General features: G+C 45.5%; 1 long non-coding RNA gene across 1 annotated transcript; it reads right to left on the reverse strand.

Annotated features, from left to right (window-relative positions):
* Positions 1-14,693: 14,693 nt before the first annotated feature.
* LOC142412912 (uncharacterized) lies at positions 14,694-17,436 on the reverse strand. Its single transcript, XR_012776639.1, has 3 exons — positions 17,250-17,436; positions 16,516-16,631; positions 14,694-14,800 (listed from the first exon to the last, which is right to left on the reverse strand). It is a non-coding gene; the product is annotated as an uncharacterized LOC142412912 (long non-coding RNA).
* Positions 17,437-18,447: the final 1,011 nt, after the last annotated feature.

The following is an 18,447-nucleotide window of genomic DNA, read 5'->3' on the forward strand; positions in this document are numbered from 1 at the left end:
GTTCCAAAATCCACTGACATCATAGGGAGCCTTTCCAAAGGCTAATGGGCTTTGGGATCAGGCCCTTGGTTTTTCTTCCAAGCGTTCACAACAGTGAGCTTAAATCAGTTCGTGCGCTAGTGCGCGCGCAAGAAGATTTTCCAACATTACGTTCGTTTGGGACAAAGTTCCCCCCATGCGGGGGACTTGAAGTGAAGCCCATTTAAATCCCATCAATCACTTGAAAGGGGACATGAGAAGGGCCAGGCCAGCTGAGCAGAAGTGGATTTCATCTTACACTCGCTCTTATCAGCATGGCTGAGGGGAGGGACACCCATGCCAGGCTGCTGCCAAAGAAGGGGTGCCAGTGGCACTGTGCTGAGATGACGATGGTGGTGAGGCTGGCCAAAAAGAGCTGAGAAGTTTGCAAGGAACAGAGTGGGGAAATCCCATGGAAGAAAGCTCCCAGAGGGTCTCTGCTCTGCACAGCAGTTTTGCCACTATTCATGAAAGAAGCTGTGCGAGAAGGGTAGATCTCAATATTTCTGTCTTCCTTTTGGTGGTATTCATCCACCCAGTGTTAGACATTAATCTCTGCTTAATTGACCAGAAGGCCACAGATCCACGGTATGTGAATATGATCCTAATTAGCTCACTTCAGGTTACACATTGATTTTCTGTGCATTGCCTTTTGGAGCTGTGGAGCAGCTTGTTTTTTGAGGAGAACATAAAAGAGAGACGGGCAGGGGGGGTGTTAGTTACAGCTATAAATTTTACAGTTCACTGGAAACCACATTAAATGGCAACATCAGTTTATAGATCAACTCTGCAACTGCTTGGTCCTTAAAGTGGTGGTGGTAGCTTATTGTGTTGTAGCCTTGTAAAATATGGGCAGTGTATTTGCTGGGAGAGAACTTAAAAAGAACAATAAAAGTCTCCAGTGTCTTTGATTTCTCATTTCTCTTGTGTTACAGTAGGCAATATGATACGATCTGCGTGCGTGCTTTTCTGGGGTGTGAGTATTTGCAAGGCTTTTCTCTTACACTCCAGAGGGCAAAGCCGCCGAGTCTTTCTGATTTAAGGTTATACCAACTCTGCATCCCTCTTTGCCTGGCCCAGACATGGAGCATATGGCCAGACCATCCCTAAATTGCAGTGATCTTCCAGGGGCAGGAATTGCCAGCACCATTGAAGCAGTGCATCCAGCTGCACAGCTAGCTCATGCACCGCTGGTGCCCGTGCTTGGCTAACCCTTCCGAGCTGCAGGGCAGCGTGTGCCTCCTCCAGCTCGGCCAGACCCGAGGACAACATTCATATGCAAAAATAAACCTTGGAAGTGACAAAAAAAGGAATCTCTTCCCAGATAGTGTCTAATCTTTGCCTGTCTTCTGAAAATGTAGACATTTATTTTGGACTATGAAGAGCTTCTTTCGACTGTTTGGCCGCTGCTAGAGACGCTGAGCTCGTTGGAAAATTCCAGCCACAATATGCTGCCTGATGGCCAATAAATTTTGCGTTGATGTTTTCCTTCCTTATCGGAAAGAGAGAGCAGTTTGCAGGACTGGTGTGATGTTCACTGGAGAGATTGGGGTTAATAACCACGTTTTTGTCTGCACGTGGTACAAAGTCTCTTCCAACCGAGGAACAATAAGCGCTGCCTCACCACGGGCCTGGCTGATCAGAAAGCTTTTCTTTGAAAAAGGAATGTTTCCAGCTTTAAAATGCAATATTGTCAGGTGAAATTAATTAGCTTTACTGCACAGTAGACAAATGGGAATTCTCTCCGAAACATACTTGTGCAGGCTAAGAAGCTAACTGTGTGAAATGAAACATTTTACTAAATGCTACTGCTACCACTCACCACACTTCACAGAATTTCTCTGGATAAAATCCCACTTTCTTTGTGAGGATAACCCAGAGATGAGATGAAGTACATGGCTGTCATGAGCCTCTGTGGTGGGTCCAGGTGCAGATAGGAAACCAAACACGATCCCCCCTTGTTTGTTGTTGATACAGGCTTTATCTGGATGGCTGTGAGGCTTCTGGCTGGTTTTTTTCCCCCATAAAGGCTGGACCGCTAAAGCCACTGGTTAAATTCCTGCTGCAGGAGGAACAAGTACTAGTCTGAATCAAGTCCAGTTTGGCGGTGATGGCAATCACCACCACAAGGCTGTCAGCCTTCGTTTGTTGAATGCGTCGATGGGATTGACCTCCCCACTCACTTTCTCAGGGACAGAAAACAATCAATATTCTGGGCATGTTTTTGGCAATTTCTGCAGAACTCACATGGCCACATGTGAGACCTTGCTGCGCTTTTGGCTCAAGAGCCAGAAGAGCAGCAGAGAGCTTTGAAGGACACGTGAAGGACCTCTTCTGTCCCTTTCCTGTGAATAGCAAGAGCTTTTGGTGCCTGTCTTTCAAAAAGTGATATAGACTTGTGAATGCTAAATCCACTTTAAAAATAACATAAACAGAATTTGGTAAAAGTGATCGAATACATGATGCTCTTGTCAAGTTTGATTGTTTCCTAATGGAAAGGATTGTGAAGGCTGTTAGTAACTCAGCCTCTGAGTAACACGGCAAGCTACACAGTTATGATTTCCTTCAAAAAGAAAGAAAAAAGAAAAGCTGCTGTTTATCTAACGCAAAGGGAAAGGGCAATGCATCTCTGCTTGAAATGTGTGTACTAACATTACATGATCTGACTGCTCCGCAGTGAAGGACTGGGATGTTTTCCTGATAGTTTTTTGTTTTGTTTTGTTGTTTTGTTTTGTTTCATTTGTTTGTTTAATGTGGGGGAGCTTTGCTTGGCTAAGGGGAGCATAAAGACTGAAGACCCCATCTTCCACCAGGCTGCATCCCATTTATGGCACTTGGGCATATAGAAGTGCTCTAACCCAGCCACAGACCATCTGTGCTGATGCAAGAACAACTGCTGGTTTCTATGAGATGTCATGGCCAGATCGTGGTCCTGGGGAACCTCATGGTGGGAGAATGAGTGGGGTATGTCATTAGTGCTTTGATATTTCAACAGGGGATCACCAGGGACCTTCTGTCAGTGGGACAAAGATGAAAGATCTGGCAGGGGCTTATCTCAGCCAGGGTAGTGGCACAGGCATGCTATGCTGTCCTGCTGCAAGGAAAGTTGTTCATGAATTGGCCTTTGGAGACAAGCAGCTCAGTATCTCTGTGATGATAAATGCTTAAAACCATCCGTATAGTTCAATCTTGTCATTATTTGAGTGTTGTTCTGTTTACTGCCCTGTTTTTAAAAATAAAGACCTTGTCAGGAAAAGGTTGTAACACGCCCCTAGAAAGACATTATTTTCAGTTTAAAATTTCCTATGTCCTCAGCTAAAAACATGAATTAGAGATAAAATCTGACATGTTCTCACCATTTGTCTCTTTGGCAAAAGGAAAAGAGGGGTCAGTCAGTTCTGGGTCTGACGTACAGGATGCCACTTGAGCTGTCATACTTGATAACTTCAACTTGAACTTGTCCTCTTCTGTAAATGGGGCTGATTTATAACGTTGCAATACAGACTTAGAGCTTTGTGTGATCCTCCGTGTGGTAATAAGCTGCCCTGCTGTAATGGCATTAAAGGCACAAGTTTTTGCTTGCCGATTGTTTAGCACCAGGGACCAAGGTGTTAGGTTCTAAAGGGCCCTCAGGGTGCACAAAGCACGTTTCAGGCACGCTATCCCTGTGACAGAGGGAGTTCAGTGGGGTTTGGAAGTGACCTGTAGTAAAAGTCCTGATCCCTCGTATGGCAAAAATCCTTCCAAATCCTGAAAGAAAGCTGCAAAGTCAGACACTCAATTTTCCTCTTCCACTAAAGTCATCATAAAGAATTTTTTAAATTTTATTGAAAAAAAAACCAAAACAACCTTTGCTAGATTGCTACTAAAGTCTAAGGAAGCGCTGTCCAGACTCCAGTTTCTTGGGATTTTCATGTTGTTCCTCGGACAGATTCAGCTATAGTTAGACTATTTATGTCTCCTTGCAGCTTAGTGTACTCCACAGGCACTGCAGCTGAACCAGAGAACCAACCCGTGCCAGGCTCAGTTGCCCCTATACACAAGAAGAAATACACAAGAAAATCGGCTCGGTTAGTAAGGGATGAAGATGAACCAGGGCCATCACGAGAACAGGAGGAGGCAGAACCCATAAATGAGATGGTAACCATCCAATCCCTATCCCTGAGTGAGCTGCGAGATATGCGAAAAGATTTCAGTCGCTGTCCAGGCAAGCACATCATCACCTGGCTGCTCTGATACTGGGATAACGGGGCATGTAGCCTGGAATTAGAGGGTAGGGAAGCCAAGCAGCTGGGATCCCTTTCCAGGGAAGGGGGCATTGACACAGCGATTGGAAAAGGGGCACAAGCCCTCAGCCTCTGGAGGTGACTCCTGTCAGGTATGAAGGAAAGGTATCCCTTCAAGGAAGATGTTATATGTCACCCAGGCAAGTGGACCCCATGGAGAGAGGTATCCAGTACCTGAGGGAATTAGCCGTGCTGGGGGTGATTTATGATGACCCGGACAGCGAGCAGTTATCCAAAGATCCAGATGAAGTCCGGTGCACATGACCCATGTGGCGGAAGTTTGTACGGAGCACACCAGCGTCGCATGCAAACTCATGGGCAGTAATGACCTGGAAAGATGAAGAGGGACTAACGGTGGATGAATTGGCTGGCCAACCCCAACAATATGAAGAAAGTCTCTCTTCCTCCCTATGGGCCTGCATCTCAGCTGTGGAGAAACTGCCAGACACGCTAGCTGAGAAACTGTCCCAGGAGTTCCAGCAATTCAAAGAGGATATGTCCTGCTCCCCGCCTGTACGGACCAGTATCTCAGCCATTAGGAGCAAGCGTCCCTCTGATCACGAGAGGATATACACCTCTCATGTATATAAGTGGATATACACCACGGGGCACCCTATGGTTTTACCTGCTGACCACAGAGAGGACATGAGGAAGTGGGATGGAAAATCTACCTCGACCTAGAGGCACAGGTATGTGAGTTGCAAGGAAAAACAATCACACAAGGGGGTTCTTCCAGGAAAATTGCTGCTCCAGTTTCCAGTGAACAGTTCCCCAGACAGAGTGGAAGGGCTGATCTTACTCCTGATTTTAATGAAGGAACTCCTGACTCATATGTACAAGAACTAGTAACGAATACTATACATAGTAACGAATACTATGACCAGGACTAGAGGGGCCCTGCCTCCAGCCAGGTGGAGGAAAGGGACAACCGGGTTTACTGGACTGTGTGGATTCGATGGCCTGGCACATCAGACCCACAGGAGTATAAGGCTCTAGCAGACACCGGTGCACGGTGCACCCTAATGCCATCAAGCTGTACAGGGGCAGAACCCATCTGCATTTCTGGAGTGACAGGGGGATCCCAACAGCTGACTGTATTGGAGGCCGAAGTGAGCCTAATGGGGAATGAGTGGCAGAAGCACCCCATTGTGACTGGCCCAGAGGCTCCGTGCATCCTTGGCATAGACTGCCTCAGGAGAGGGTATTTCAAGGACCCAAAAGGGTACCGGTGGGCTTTTGGTATAGCTGCCTGGGAGATGGAGGAAATTAAACAGCTGTCCACCTTGCCCGGTCTCTTGAGGGACCATTCTATTGTGGGGTTGCTGAGGGTTGAAGAACAATGGGTGCCAATTGCTACCACAACGGTGCACCAGCGGCAATGTCGCACCAACCAAGACTCCCTAATTCCCATCCATAAGCTGGTTCGTCGACTGGAGAGCCAAGGAGTGATCAGCAAGACTCGCTCACCCTCTAACAGTCCCATATGGCCAGTGCAAAAGTCTAATGGAGAGTGGAGACTAACAGTAGACTATCGTGGCCTGAACGAAGTCACGCCGCTGCTGAGTGCTGCTGTGCCGGACATGCTGGAATTTCAATATGAAGTGGAGTCAAAGGCAGCCAAGTGGTATGCCACAATTGATATCACTGATGAGTTTTTCTCAATCCCTTTGGCAGCAGAGTGCAGGCCACAGTTTGCTTTCACTTGGAGGGGCGTTCAGTACACCTGGAATTGACTGCCAAGGGGTGGAAACAAGCCCTGCCATTTGCCATGGACAGATCCAGACTGCACTGGAACAGGGTGAGGCTCCGGAACACCTGCAGTACATTGATGGCATCATTGTGTGGGGCAACACAGCAGAAGAGGTTTTTGAGAAAAGGAAGAAAATAGTCCAAATCCTTCTGAAGGCCAGTTTTGCCATAAAACAAAGTAAGGTCAAGGGACCTGCACAGGAGATCCAGCTTTTAGGAATAAAATGGCAAGATGGAAGTCGTCAGATCCCAATGGATGTGATGAAGAAAATAACAGCCATGTCTGCACCAATGAGCAAAAAGGAAACACAGGCTTTCTTAGGTGTTGTGGGTTTTTGGAGAATGCATATTCCAAATTACAGTCGGATCGTAAGCCCTCTCTATCAAGTGGCCTGGAAGAAGAATGATTGCAAATGGGGCCCTGAGCAGCGACAAGCCTTTGAACAAATTAAAGGGGAGATAGTTCATGCAGTAGCCCTTGGGCCAGTCCGGGAAGGGCAAGACGTAAAAAATGGGCTCTACACCACAGCCGGGGAGAATGGCCCTACCTGGAGCCTCTGGCAGGAAGCACCACGGGAGGCTCGAGGTCGACCCCTAGGGTTTTGGAGTCGGGGATACAGAGGATCCGAGGTGTGCTATACTCCAACTGAGAAAGAGATATTGGCAACATATGAAGGGGTTCAAGCTGCTTCGGAAGTGGTTGGTACTGAAGCACAGCTCCTCCTGGCACCCCGGCTGCCGGTGCTGGGCTGGATGTTCAAAGGGAGGGTCCCCTCTACACATCATGCCACTGATGCTACGTGGAGTTAGGTGGGTTGCACTGATCACACGACAGGCTTGAATAGGAAACCCCAGTCACCCAGGGATCTTGGAAGAAATTATGGATTGGCCAGAAGGCAAAGATTTCAGAATATTGCCAGAGGAGGAGGTGACGTGCTGAAGAGGCCCCACCACATAATAAACTACCAGAAGATGAGAAGCAATATACCCTGTCCACTGATGGGTCCTGTCATCTTGTGGGAAGGCACTGGAGGTGGCAGGCTGCTGTATGGAGTCCTATACGACAAATCATAGAAACTGCTGAAGGAGAAGGCGAATCGAGTCAGTTTGCAGAGGTGAAAGCCATCCAGCTGGCTTTAGATATTGCTGAACGAAAAAAATGGCCAGTACTTTATCTCTATACTGACTCATGGATGGAGGCAAATGCCCTGTGGGGGTGGTTACAGCAACGGAAGCAGAGCAACAGGCAGCGCAGAGGCAAACCCATCTGGGCTGCCGCAGTGTGGTGAGATATTGCTGGCCGGGTAGAGAACCTGGTTGTAAAAGTACGTCACGTAGATGCTCACATACCCAAGAGTCGGGCCACTGAAGAACATCAGAACTACAAGCAGGTGGATCAGGCTGCTCAGACTGAAATGGCTCAGGTGGATCTGGATTGGCAACATAAGGGTGAATTATTTATAGCCTGGTGGGCCTGTGACACCTCAGGCCATCCAGGAAGAGATGCAACATAAAGGTGGGCTCGTGATCAACGGATGGACTTGACCATGGACACTATTGCACAGGTTATCCATGAATGTGAAACATGCGCTGCAATCAAGCAAGCCAAGCAATTAAAGCCTCTCTGGTATGGAGGGCGATGGCTGAAAGATAAATATGGGGAGGCCTGGCAGATCGATTCTGTCACACCCCCACAAACCCACCAAGGCAAGAGCCATGTGCTTACAATGGTGGAAGCAACCACCGGATGGCTGGAAACACATCCTGTGCCCCATGCCACCGCCCGGAACCCTATCCTGGGCCTAGAAAAGCAAGTCCTATGGCGACATGGCACCCCAGAGAGAACTGAGTCAGACAACGGGACTCATTTCCGAAACAGCCTCATAGGCACCTGGGCCAAAGAGCACGGCACTGAGTGGGTATGTCACATCCCCTGTCATGCACCAGCCTCCGGGAAAATCGAACGATACAACGGACTGTTAAAGGCTACACCACGAGCAATGGGTGCTGGGACGTTCAAACATTGGGATACACATTTAGCAAAGGCCACCTGGTTAGTCAGCTCTAGGGGATCTGCCAATCGAGCTGGCCCTGCCCAATCAAAACTTCTACCTACTGTAGAAGGGGATACAGTCCCTGTACTGCACATAAAAAATATGCTGATATTGGGTGAGAATAGCCAATGATTCAAACTGTATGATATTAATTGCTACGTAATGCTGTATATCATTACTACTATAGTTGTTATATGCCATATCAATGGTATTACAGTAAGAATCGCCCAGATTAATGAAGAATGAACTTTGATGAAAGCGAGCAAAGTGCAGCAGTGATGAAACCAGAACTGGCTTCAGCATGCAGCGATCCAACACCACACACCGTTTCTCCTGCCCTGAAGGACTGTTATGACAGATGGAGCCCAAAGTCAAGGGCTAAATGAACTCAACGGACATTTTAGAGGGACAGCCCATAGACCAAGGGAATGATATCTGTGTGTATATATTAAAAGACAGGAAAAGTGGTGGCGATTAATTGAAATGTATTGGAAAGTATGGGGCCTGGGCATGATGTAGATAGTATAGAATAAGGGGTGGATACTGTCCTGGTTTCAGCTGGGATAGAGTTAATTTTCTTCCTAGTAGCTGGTATAGTGCTGTGTTTTGGGTTTAGCATGAGAATAATGTGATAACACACTGATGGTTTAGTTGTTGCTGAGCAGTGTTTATACTAAGTCAAGGACTTTTCAGCTTCCCATGCTCTGCCAGTGAGGAGGTGCGTAAGAAGCTGGGAGGAAGCATAGCCAGGACAGCTGACCCAAACTGGCCAAAGGATATTCCATACCATATGACATCATGCTCAGTGTATAAACCGGGAGGATTTGGCTGGGGAGCAGCAATCGCTACTCGGGGACTGAGCGGTTGCATCACTTTTTCCCAGCCCCCCTGGGTTTTGTTTCTCTCTCACGCTCGTTGTTTTCCTCTTCATTCCAATTTATTTTATTATTTTTATTATTATTAATATATTTTATTTCAATTATTAAACTGTTCTTATCTCAGCCCACAAGTTTTCTTACTTCTCCTCTTCAGATTCTCTCCCCCATCCCACGGGGGGAGATGGTGAGCGAGCGGCTGCGTGGTGCTTAGTTGCCTGCTGGGGTTAAACCACAACACTTAGCGATAAAATGTAGGCCTGCAGCTGCCAGCAACAGAATCTCCTGCAATTCAGAGAGCAGAAATTAGCATCGATAATCCAAACCACACTACCAAATTTAATGGTTAGTTGTGAGCCCATCCTGGATCTGGATTTCAATTGCAAAGCTGGGCCATCCATTGGAACAGGGTTGATCTGGCCATGGACAGGTGTACTACGATAAATCACTGTGGTCTTTCCCTCCAATCTGACTCTGCAATAGCACAGGTGAGAGTACATGAGACCGTCATCTGGTAGAGTCTTGAATGAAGGAGAAGTTAAATTTCCTCCAAACCTTCAGCCCACGTCTCATGGCATGGAAGATGATGCCTGAGGTCTGCCAGCTCATCAGTGTTTTAGAAATACACGGCAGCAGGATTTCAAAGGTCGAGGCCGTTTAGAGATGCTGGTTGTGGGAGTGCTCTGACAATGCCCTTTGTATTAGTCAGAGAAGAAACGCATTATTCCTATGAACCACTCCAATTTTTGTTTGTTTGTTTGTTTGTTTTTAACTTCATATATTACATATAATTTCATGTTACACGACTGCAAAACAAAGCTCTTTCAACCTTTATTGACTGAAGATGTGCTTGGCTGGATTTGAGAGACTTCAGATGGCACAAGAGAAAACAGATGAGATGACTGGAAAAAGCAGAAATTAGCTTTCATTCTTAAGAAGATCCTGGTGTACAATTAACCCAGCAAAAATAACACATCCCTATGCGTTCCCCAGAGCTCAGGTGCATGTTTAAAGACGCAGGGTCATTTTGTGTCTTACCCTGCCATGCAGAGACCATCCCATAACTCCATTTCCATATGATAATGACCCACTCGTTTGAGGCAGGGCGAGATGGACTTTCAGGAACAGCAACAGGAGCTGGATAGTGAATAGAAAGCAGTGAGTAATTCTGTAGGCTGTGTCCTTATGGACTATAGCCTCTTCTGGCTGGGTGTGCCGTGTGCCGATTCATTATGTTTCCAAAAAAAAAAAAAAATGGACTGTGGTGAAACATCCATTGAAATTACGAGCACACCACCAAACTTCCTGCCTCACACGAGTTTCTTGACCATCTCGTCCTGGTGAATTCTGCTACAGCTGCTAAAGCTAAAAAGTGCATGTGTTTATAATTGTTTGGGTTTCTTAAAAGCGAAACAAGTGGCTGGCTGCAGCAGCTTATACACACAGATGCCTCTGGGCAGCCTGACAGGTTGCACGTCTACTGCTGCAGTGCCAAGAGCTTGGCACTTACTTTTTGGGACTGTGCTTGGCGCTTAATAGCAGACGACATTCTCCAGCACCCCATCCTTATGCCCCACTGTTGCTCATGTAGCTGAGATACTGTCAGAGGTATACTTGGATTGCCTACCCATTTGCTTTATAGGGAAAATAAGTTCTGAATTGTACGAGTAAGGGGGAAAAAAAAAAAAGTTCATGCTTTCCTGGCTACATTCTGTATCTTAGCTCCTTATTTTGACTCCATTTTTTCCCCATCGTTCATTTGCCCCTTTCAACCAAGAAAGCATGCAGGGGTTATTTGGAATTGGTGTGTGTGTCTGAATGATTAGTTATTCAGAAATGTTCTGTTTATAAAAAAACTCCCTTACAATGCTTGGACTGTATCAAGACAGCTTAGAGCTGGCACAAATGAGAGTTATTCCCACTTTTAAGGGCTATTAATAGTGCCACAGAAATACAAAGGAGGCCCTTAACACCTATGCACTTATTATTCATCACATACATGCTTATTATATAGGTATGCATGAGATAAATGGAGAGATAGATTGGCACAGCACAATGCTTAAGCTGTGCCAAAGAAATAAAATTCTATCCCCAGAAAATTTAACTGCAAAGGCAAATAGGGGCTACCAACGAAATCACAGATTATGATCACAGCTCAATGGCTTCTTTGAGCAAGGAGATGAGTTGGCGTATTTTCCCTGGGAGGCTGCTTCTGATATGCATGACATTATAAATAAAGAGGCATGAACCAGATGCCAAGGATGTGAGCCAAAGCTGATAAAAGCCAGTGGGAGTCCTTCGATGTCAATCGGCTTCAGAGCAGGTCTGTGATGCTGCAAGCCGACTGAAATTTGCTGCTGCAGCCTGGCATCCCAAATCTCCCCTAGACACCGCTGCGGCCTCATCACCACAGGGTCTGGACACTTCATGCATTGCCCTTAGCATCCGTCACCATCCCTGTAAGGAATTATTGTCATTTCTGTGTTACCAACAGGTAGCACGGGTTTAGCAGGATGGCTTCTTAAGAAAAAGTAGTTGGATTAGCAGGAGCTGTGAATGCCTGATTTTAGGTTGCTCTGGCCTGGGGGCTCCAGAAGGAACCATTGTGTTAGAATAATCTCTGTGCAGTGTGGCTGGAAGAAAGTAATGCAATGATTTCATGATATCCCTATTTGTGTTGTAATCCCTAATTGTACAACATGAGTATCTGAGGATCAGTTCTTCTCCTAAGTATAAACCAGACCACACCTAGCAAAGGCAAAAATACTCTTTAGCATTCACCAGGTGGCAGTTTATATTAACCAGATCCAGCCTGAGATCCAATTGCCTCCACCCAGTCACTTCCCAGCAAGTTGGTGAGGTATTAGATAAAGAGCTCATTTCAGAGATATATTCATTTTCATTAGGGATTTTCTAATAAATTCCTTCCATGAGAAAGGTACACAGGGGCTTTCTTTGTTAAAGACCGCAGCTCAAAAAGCCTCTTTACTTGTGGGAATAGGTGGCGTTCCTTTCCTTACTCATCCGTGGAGATTTCCAGCCAAGAACGAGGACACAACTAGCCAAAGAAAGGAGTCCACCCAAATAAACTAAAGTCATGTCATTGGAAAACAGTGGAAAATGTTCTGGAAATACTCTCATCATGTGTTCTCCAGAAGCAGTGTTTTTTCACGGACGACGTTCCCACTAACAAAGAGCCCATGAACGGGTCTTCTCTTCTAGTTCCACCTTTTTCCTTTCTGCTGTGCTCCCCAGCCACCAAGGTGCGGGCTCCTGGAGTCAGAAAGATGATTAGCAATATATCTTCATTTTTTGGGGGGGGAAAAAAAAAAAAGTAAATAATTATGGCCTTTGCAACAAGACTTTGCTACCTCCAACATATTGGGGTAAAACCACGAACCTTAAAACTGTGCTGACCGTTCTTTCCTCTAGTCAGCGGAGCTCCTTGTATGTTTATGTAATTACAGGCAGAGATTATACTCCATCCTTCTTGTGCCACATTTGCTTTTCAAATTAAAGCAATGTTTTCTTCCCTTCCGCTGCTCTTCTCCAATCTATTTTTAGGTAGATATTGTGGTCCTCCTTAGATTTCATTTCAGTAGGCTGGAGGTACCACAGGTTTTAAGTTTCTTCTTGTAAGAAAGGCTGCATAGTCCCTGGTCTTTCTAGTTGCCCTTTTCCTGCATTTCTTCTGGCTGGGATTCGCCTTGCCTGGAAGGTGCACAGCAATGCACGCCGGAGCCCTGACGGGTTCTTGTCAACGCCTCTTGCAGAGGCTTCCCTGCTCCCTTGTGTCTGCTCAGTCTCTCTTGCCAGGATCAGATCTGCTTTTCTCCAGATCACACTGGTGCTATCGAGTCATCCTGTGATTAATTAACACAGCTGGGTCTTTCCTCCTTTGTTATTTCCCCCTGGTGACCGAACTCTGCCTGGCTCTCTGCCATGGAAGGGTGTGCAGCACAGCTCCGATTCGGGCTCGATTCTTGCCATCCCAGAGCCTCTGGGAACCCGGCGCGACCCCTTGGCTGCTCCACGGCCCAGGAAGCAGGGAAAGTTGGGTTCCCCCAGGACTGGTAGAAAACCAGGGGCTCACCCTGCGTTTCCCCAAAGCTCCCTGAAACAGATGCGGTTCTGGAAAACAGTTGAGTCTGTTATTGAGTCAGATCTCCAGTCTTAGACAAAAAGCCATTTGGTCAGAGTATGATCCTCCAGCTGTATTCGGGACACAGCTTGCTGATTTCATGGATACACATATATCTTTTAGGACTAGAAATCAGCATTGTTTTTGTCTTCATGTGTAGCGCTTGACATATGATGTAAATTTACTTTTACAATGTACAGACATAAAAGCTACTGTGGCTTGCACTTAGAATTTATTGATTGTAGAAAACTGACTACCGGGATTGTTGATTAACATTTTTCTATACAATGGGAAAGAAAGAAAGAAAGAATCGAAGTTCGTGAGGGCAAATTTTGCACTAGATAGAAATTATTCAGTCTCTTAAAATTTCACGGCTGTAACTAAACAATGAATTTGGTTTAGCACAGATCTCTCCTGTAATTTTTAAGGTGTCCTCGGTAACCATCCACCTATCCGTAGGTTCAGTTCAGTTAATAAATTTTTTAAAATAGATTTATACGTGCCCAAGTGGTAAGTTACGAATTTAATAATTATAAAGCAAGATTTGCCTCTTCTTTAGTACAAGAATGCCATGAAATTTTTTGGCAAGAGCCTACAGAAACGTGCAATGGCAAACTCTGAAGTCAATGGGCGAATAGCCTGATCAGGAGCTACAGCCTGAGGCTTTTAGCTGTGCACAGATGGGTTTGTGCTCCCACAAACTGCTGTGTTTCCTTTGCTGTGTGCCCATCACTTGTGCAGTTAATGGCACCCATTTTGTTCCCAGCAGAGGCTGGGAGGACAAAAAACCCCTCTGCTCTCTTTGTCCTTTTGTGTGGTTGATGCTCGTCTTTGGCTCAACTTTATTGACCTTTTCTAGCAAAACTTTGTAACTGTTGTTAGAGAAGCGTATAATGGACAGAACCTGGCCTCTAGTTGTTATCATGGCCTGGTTCATATAGAATTTTCTAGCCTGACTTTATAATTCAAACCGTTTTCATACTGCAAACACACAAATAAGTGAGCTGAAGCTATTGAGCAAGCCATGCATGCAGCTGAGTGAATGTGTTTTGCTTAAAAGTATCATTAAAGCAATTTCCCATAATGTCTGGCAGGGAGTAGGTTTCTTTTAATGATTTTATTAAAAAGTGAATTAAAGGCCAAAGGTTGCTTTCCTACAGCCCTTAATTTCCTGTTTCAGTGCCAAATGCCGTACGCAGAAATTGCTCGGAGCAGAAGACAAGGCAGCTCTCCTGCAGGATCAGCCCCCGGCGAGGCTGTCGGTGCTTCGGCTCCGCGACCGCACGCACGTGCAAGTCTGTTCTCGCAGTGCAGCTTAACATCAGAAAACACAATGACAAAAGCACAGCGTTATCAATTACAGGTACAGGCCCGCGGAAGTGGGAAAACGCGGTACTGACTCCAAACGAGGCCCGAGTGTTCTGTTTAATATCTGGGATATGATTTTCCTTTTCCTGCTGTCAATTTGACATCAGCGTAACTCCAGGGAAGGTACCACAGAGGAGAAGTGGGTCCTGAAGGCATATGTGCCCTTTGGCGTGGCTGGACTAGTGGCATGAGTGTGCATTTTCATGGCATCTTTATGCAACCTGGATGTTGCCAATACTGTATTTATGATTTTCAATTTGGTAAGCATGTGTAGCACTTCAAGTCAAGGAGCTCCTGGTGGGCCAACGGCTGTGGAGAAACAGGGTCATTTGCAAAGAAGCAAACGAACTAATGCAATAAGAACAAACAGAAGAACCGTAACAGGCTACAGCCTCCTCCTCCTAGGGTCTAACTACCTCTCAATGCTTGTGAGAGAGAAAATACAACACCCCCAACAGAGATACTGGGTGTTAAACATCAGAGGTTCAGAGCCAGCTGGGACGTGTTTTCTGTGATATCCCATTATTTGGAAAACCAAACATAAATTCCCTCCTGGTGTGCAGGACTCTGTGAGATGCAACTTGCACCTTTGCAGCACTCGTGGGCCTGGCCAACTATTGGCAATGAGCAACATGTCAGTAAAATTCCAGTCTTTAAAATACTTTAATAAAACAACCATAATTTACCCCACTGCAAGAGCTATAAACCGTAATTTAATAATGTGTTTGTAAGGGGACAGCTTTTTTAAATAAAAAAAAGTTTTAGTATTATTAAAGAAATGTAGTATATAAAAATATCTAATTGCTGAGGAAACAGCATGATTATTATTTTCAGATATTTAGTATGGGCAAATCATTCTAAGGAAGGGACCTGCGTTTTTATGGTGGACTCTTGCAGTACGGGTCTCATTAAGTTTTCAGGGAATACTGTTCCAAATCTTTACCACGCTTGCAAATTATGTTGAGCGTGTAAGCTTTCATCCTGCTCCAGTGGCGGGTTCTCAAACATAGATGACGTTTCTTTGCATGGGATATAAGCATCTTTCAAGTAAAAGGAGTCTATTTCTTACAGGACAAAGCTTCATCCTTTGGGCTCTCGGACTTGTAGGTTCAATTGCCATAAAGTGCCCCCAAAACACTAGTTTTAAGATTAGTGCCTGGAGTGTCTTGAACTCTCCAAAAGCTCAGACCCAGGGCAAGTTTAGCCAGGCAAAAACATGTAATTTCTGCTCTGTCTTGGTCGCAGTCATCTGCTCTGACACAAAATAGCATTAAGAATCAAATAACTGCTTCCAGCTAATAGATTTAGGCTGTGGTTCCAGGATTATTAATACCAGATCTGTGCACTACCAGCTCACCCAGGGCTATAAATCTAATGTGGATCAGGCATGGACACATGATTGTGTTTTGTCAAATTAGCCAAGGGACATGATATGGAATTTATACCAGCTTTATACTTCTGTGCTAGCTGCACCCCTGCTGTGGACAGGCAGAAGATAGCTGGTCCAACATGAAGTTAAGACAATACTGATATGGTAAAAAAACCTGCTGTTATAAAGGGGAGGGGGGGTTGGTTGTTTTTTTGACAAATGTGAACCATTAACTGGAGTTTGTCTATGCTCTAGCAGCGTGTTGCTCATCTGGCACATGGCACTGGTGGTATGATACCACAAATCTTACAGTTGGGTGCAAACCACAGCCTTAATAAGACTTAGCACTTGAGCTCCTGTCACGTAGCTACCCTCGGAAATCTCTTTCTAGAGCAGTAACCGTTGTTTCCTTATCACGTGTTATGGGATCAAGAGGTTTTATACTGCTTAGTTGTATGCCTATGACAGGTCTTTTCTCTTGAAAAACTAACATATTATAGAGGACTCTCATGCATGTTTGCTACGACGTAGAGAATGCTCAGTTTTCAATAGTCAGCTTTAAAATCTCAGGAGGAGTCCACATTTTCTCGTTGCTCTGGAGGTATGTTAAATATTAATTCTTGGTGTTGTTGAGGGGTTGGGATAGGAAACTTACCTTGCCAAAAGCAAAAAGTCAAGCTCTCCTTAGCTCTAAGCTTCTCGCACTGTCATCGGAGCAGCGGGTAGGGGACTATGAATGAAACAGCATGGCTGTAGCATATGTGTGCTTGGCTGAGAAATGACACATGGATAACACATCATGAACAAATAGTCCTATTTTTTCCTTTTACATGAATTTTTTTGTGGTGGGAGATGAAGCTCTCATGTAACTGCTAGGATATGGATAGGACATTAGGCAAAGTCAGGAGGCTGGGGAGGCAGGGGGTGACCATGCAGCCCATCCACATTGGCTGAGCTGACGTGGGAGCATGGCCCATACAATATCAATGGGCGGTGGGGAAAGGGGCGAAAGAGTCATCACTCTTCAGTTTCTGGGTAAGTCTCTGCTTGTCAAAATGGATCCTGCTGAAGAGACCATTTTATTCTGGGGGTTGAGTAAAGAAGATAGGAGATGAGAAGTGATGTGTTTTGAAGAGGAGCTGCCACAATAAATGAACATGTTCAGCCTGGGATTTTTCTGAAGGAGGGAGCACCGCTCTACGAAACACCTTTTTCAGGACAAGCCTTTGTAAGAAGATGCAAAGCAGGTGAAGCTCTGCTCCAGGGAAGCCACAGCAATGTTCTGGAGCACCTCCATCGTTCCCAACAAATGCTGATGAGCTTTTCACGCTAACACGACAATTCACATCCCTGTGAGTCACTTCTTCTGTGCTCAGGCTCTCCTCTTACCTTCATGAAAACAATTGGTCCTGAGGACTTCCACATCGTCACACATGAAACACATCATCAGCACTTCTGAGCACTGCTTTGCATATTTGGTCATGTTGGAAACCAGGAAAGAGTGAAATCTGGAGGGTCCTACATGCTGTATAAGGCCTGCAGGTCAGGATTGACACTGGAGTGTAACTGAAGTCAGGCTTTGACCCTTAACTTGGAAATACAAAGCTAAATTTTCCCCTCCTTTTCCCCCTCCCAAATCCTCCCTGGTTCCCTACATGGCTGCTCTGTATTATGATCCCTTTAAATAAGCAGCCTGTCATTAGCTTTTATCCCAGTGCTTGCTCAGCCGGACTAAAGTCTAAGTCTCTTTGTTTTTAAGACTTGCATGGTGTGTAAGTGCCAGATGTTTCCCATCTCTTGGCTCTTGGTGAAATAAACACGAACTGCCATAACCTTCACCTTTCAACTCTTACATTACCTATTCCTAAAGTACAAAAAATGGATGTGTGTTTATGCAGCAAGGCTTTGAACTACCTTCCAGGTTTATGTCAAAAGTCCTATTCTCTAGGCAAAGATAACATATGAGAATGGACTTTGGTGGTGCTGTAAAATTCACCTTCTGCACTAATGAAGCAGTAGTCTTCATGGAAGAAAGTAGTCTCGGGGGATCAGAGGCCACGTAAAACTGGTCTGACTTTCAGACGGAGTCACTCAGCTCCAGGTTCAGCACTCCTGGAAAGTGGAGTCGCTCCGTGGGTAACAGTCCAGTTATTTTATATAAAAGCAGCATAAGCATACAGATAGTCCACAGGGATTTATCTGATGTGTCACAGCCTTCTGCACAGACTATGGAGTTCATCCCTTTAAGGTATTTCAGTTATCTTTACAACTTTCCCCTCCCTGCCCCAGCAACAGCAAATCTGATCTGGAGGGGTTAATAAAGGAATTTTCATCATTAAAAACAGCTCATCTAAATTCATCTTGGAGTTATTTTTCTTCCTCCCCTTCTTTTGCTTCTCATTTTGTAAAATCTTCTTTGAAGGCACCTGGGTCGCTTGGCTTTTGGTGGGGCGTAGAGGGCTTCTGCAAGTTAATACCCACGTGTCCTAAGGAAGAGCAGAGAATATATAGCCCCAGGAGGCTGGGACCGGCTGCCTCATGACACACGCTCAAAGCTTCCCAGGAACGGCTACCCAGGCTTAGGTGT

Source organism: Mycteria americana, chromosome 7, assembly GCF_035582795.1.
Source record: "Mycteria americana isolate JAX WOST 10 ecotype Jacksonville Zoo and Gardens chromosome 7, USCA_MyAme_1.0, whole genome shotgun sequence".
NCBI lineage: Eukaryota > Metazoa > Chordata > Aves > Ciconiiformes > Ciconiidae > Mycteria > Mycteria americana.